The following is a 4,304-nucleotide window of genomic DNA, read 5'->3' on the forward strand; positions in this document are numbered from 1 at the left end:
AAGAATGATTTTACTACTATACCACCGAAGGGACGACCTGTAAGACTCCAGTTTCAGTATCAACACTCGAGTTGCCCCAAGCCATAAAGTCATCACTTATAGGTAGGACAGGTCATTTGGAAGTAGCTATATAGCCAGCGTCCCAACACAATATCAGACACATTGCACAAGACCATATATGTATATTTTTCGAACAGCTAGGAGGCAATTTTGAACCATACAGTGAACCCCGGACCAAACAGGATAATCCTCGATGTAGACTGATTTGTTTAGATCATGGAAACTAATAACATTGCAATTTAAAAAATATAATAATTGATTTATTGAGTCCATGCAAGAACACTAGAATACATTGTAGCGTCTTCTGTTGTGCGTAAGTTAAGTTGCGTAAATATGGGAGGGGGCTGTTTTTTTTGGCGGTTTAGTTTATGCCAATGAAATACAAAGTTAGTTCGCCCATTTTAGGTTTCTAGCATGGATTTCCAAACGGGAAGGGGTAACTAGCTTCTAAAGATAGGAGAACTAAGTAAAGTTTTGGCAAACTTAAGGCTAAGGTTTTTCCTCCTGTTTTCTACGGAGGGGAGACATAAGTATGTTAGGGCTTCGTTATAACACTTATATTGCGGTCCAAAAATGATTCTTGCACTAGCTCGATCTTTGATTGCTTTAAAACAAAATGATCGGTTATGGAAACCTTTCTGGGTTTGTTTTGCTTTCATTTGAAATTTTCATTCCTCGAGAAAGGGAACTGGGAAGGGCCTTTGGAAGGGCCTTTGGAAGGGCTGGGTTAACATTGCTTGAACCATTGAACCATTGAACCATTGAACCAACCAAGAAAATAGTGGGCACATGGCCATGCCGCGCCATGCGCGGCAAGGCAAAAAATTTACTTGGCAAGTGAATAGAGGTTGGGAAGACAAAGACAATTTTTGGCTCCGTCGTATGTGACTTTGGTACTGCAGCAGAAATGGTAAAGAAGTGTGTAGGTTTGGGCAACCTAGCAGCTTGCTCTGCAACTGCAGCTGCTCTTTTGAGAGAATCTTTAGAGGTGAGTTAAGTTTATCGATTTTAGTAAGTTGAACAACTTAACAAAAGTAACAACGGGTTGCCATAAATTAGTTTGTAGTTTGCTTAGACAGAGATGTCCAGACTAAAGTGCTACTTATGGAAATCAGCCGTCAATTTACATCATTAATCACTAATATTTGTATTGCTTTCCTTTATAGGACTCAGATACATGTAACGTTTAGTTTAAGGCAGATGGAACATAAACAGATACTTTCTATAAAGAATAGTTGCCTAATTCTTCTCATATTGAACAGCTGTTTTATAGCTTTATAAAGATATATAAGAGCAATGTGAGTCTATTCCTGGTAACGGCCTACCTCTCCCACTCCCTGTGTACTTTGACAAAGTCGTGAAATTGATATTTTTGTTATTAGCACGACTATACTGTCAATAAAAGCATACTAGATGACAACGCAGAAAGGTTAAACAAATCGTTTTCATACCCAAAAGGCTAAATTCACATATGACAACACGCTGTCTACCGGATGTTCACTATAAAGCATGGCATGATACAGCACTGCATTCTCACGGTATTTCTTTGTTGATATAAGAAATATAACGTTAAGATACTTATCGCATGCTTTTGATATGATTCGTATGGTTCTTCCTACACGTGGAGGGTTGTGTGAATTCAGTAAATTCGCGTGTTTCTAAATAGTGAGTTGTATAAATTTCGGAACATACCCATAAATCCCTTGGCATCATTGCAGTAATGAAAAAGGTCAGCACAGATATGTAACCAAATTCTCACTCACTCACTCTCACTCATCCTCGCCGCATATCAGACTTCGCTAAGGCGGGCCGTCATCGTTCTCCAAGTCTTCCTGTCTGAAGCTGCTCTCTGCACTCTCTCCCAAGTGCATCCCATCTCTGCCAGGTCACGCTCTACTGTTCGCCTCCACGTCATGGCTTGCCCTCCACCCTTTCTCCTTCCAGCTGGACACCAGCTCAGCACTACTCTGGGGAGTCGCTGTCTTGGCATTCTGACAACATGCCCCAGCCACCGTAACCTTGCTTTCTGGATAAGTGTGGAGAGTCTACGAGTACGATTTCTGACAGTGTTGTTACTGATGTGCTGTTGCCACCTGATCCTTAGGATGGCCCTAAGCCATCTCTGGTCTGCAGCATCTAACCTCTTTTCCTGGTTGGAAGTTAGTTGCCAGGTTTCGGCCCCGTACATGACCGTAGTGAGTACACAGGCATTGTAGATGCGAATCTTTGTTGCAATCCTTATGTGCTTGTCTTTCCAAAATCTTTGTTGCAATCCTTATGTGCTTGTCTTTCCAAACCTTCTTCAATCTTCTAAATGCTGTTGATCCAAGTCCTATTCTGTTTCTAATTTCAATGTTAATGTCATTTTCCTTATGTGCTGTGCTACCTAGGTAGGTGAAATGAGATACTTCTTCTAGGTTTTCCCCATTCAACTTTATGGCCACTGCTGTTTCCTGTTTGACCGTCATCACTTTGGTCTTCTTTTCATTGATACAAAGTCCAACTGAGGAACCAGTAGTGTCTAGCTTGTTGTTTTTTTCCTGCATGTGTGCCCTTTCCTCACTTAGCAGTGCCAAGTCGTCCGCGAACTCTAGGTCTTCCAGCTGACCGTGTCTTGTCCATGGTATACTCAGTTTGCTGTCTTTCGTCACAGTTTTCATCACCCAGTCAATCACCAAACCAAACAGTAATGGCGATAGCACACACCCCTGTCGCACACCTGTGACAACACTGAACCATGACGAGACATCTCCGCTGTCCAACCTCACAGCACATTCACACCCGTTGTACAATTCCTTGATGACCCTTGTGAATTTTTCCGGTATTCCATAGTGCCTCAATATTGCCCATAATGATGGTCTGTACACACTGTCGAAGGCCTTCTGAAAATCCACGAAGTTGATGGTAAGTGGTTTGTCTCTGGCTACGTACTTCTCCTGGATCTGTCTGAGGACAAAGATTTGGTCGATGCATGACCTCCCACTCCTGAACCCTGCTTGTTCTTCTCTCATGTGAACATCAACAACCCTTCTAATTCTATTCAGCAACAGCGAAGACAGCACTTTACCTGGCACGGAAAGCAGAGCAATTCCTTTCCAGTTATCGCAGCATGTTGGGTCCCCTTTCTTTGGTAGTTTAACAATTACCGCACGTTTCCAGTCTTTGGGTACTTTTCCTGTTGCTAGGACTGTGTTGCTGATTAAATGTAGCCATTCTGTGGATGCTGACCCTCCTGCTTTAATTTTCTCTGCTGTTATGTTGTCAATTCCAGGAGTTTTCCTTATCTTCAATTTCCCAATTGCCTCCTCAGTCTCTTCCATTGTGAAGGGATCAACATTAATTGGCAAGTCTATATCTGCTGGCATTATAACTGGAGGGTTTGCAGGAATAGGCCTATTAAGCACCGAGGAAAAGTGTTCGGCCCACCTCTTTTCCTGGCTGTGTTCATCTGTGAGAAGATTGTAATAATGTAACCAAATTACAGCGTTTAGTACTAGATGTTGACTGATTTTGTTTTTAGAAAATTACGTTATTTTGCTCCTTTAATTTATTCCACACATCCCCTCTTTCCCCTAACTGTAATATTTACAGCAATCATGGAGGACAATCGTCAATCGTTACGCGTCATTGAGGACCCCTATTGAGTAATATCATTTTTGCAGCTATTAGTCATTTTTTTTCAATAATCTTTTGAACTGCTGGGAGTAATTTTGATGCATGCAACGAACTCTAATACTCTATTGTAGGTTTTTGGAATTCAAACAATCTACAGCTGAAAACATACGAGCTTTAACTGATACATATGAGTTTTACGTTATGTGTACAGTCATTGCTCTGAGTAAACCTTGACTAAATTCAGTATGAAATCGTAAAAAGTAAATGTAATAAACCATTACTGAATTCTCTAAAATTTGTATGAAGACCTACCATACCATAGTTATTAAGCACCCCTGTCATTTACAGTCAGTGACATATGGCCAATCTCATGTGTCATTGATGCCTCTTAGCGATTCATATCATATTTGCAGCCATTAGGTGTTTTTCTGCGATAGTTTCTCGAGCTGCTAGGGGGCAATTTTAATCCATGCAACTGTCTGCGATGCTCGCTTGTATGGGAACGTAGTATAAAAAGACTGTTTTTCTTTTTTTTTTTCCTTCCCGTTTTCATACTTTAATCTATATATACATTTCTTTTCATAGTATCAGCTGCTTTATAAAGGCGTATAACCTGCATATGAGTATAT

The sequence above is a fragment of the Branchiostoma floridae genome, chromosome 1 (genome assembly GCF_000003815.2).
Source record: "Branchiostoma floridae strain S238N-H82 chromosome 1, Bfl_VNyyK, whole genome shotgun sequence".
Lineage (NCBI taxonomy): Eukaryota > Metazoa > Chordata > Leptocardii > Amphioxiformes > Branchiostomatidae > Branchiostoma > Branchiostoma floridae.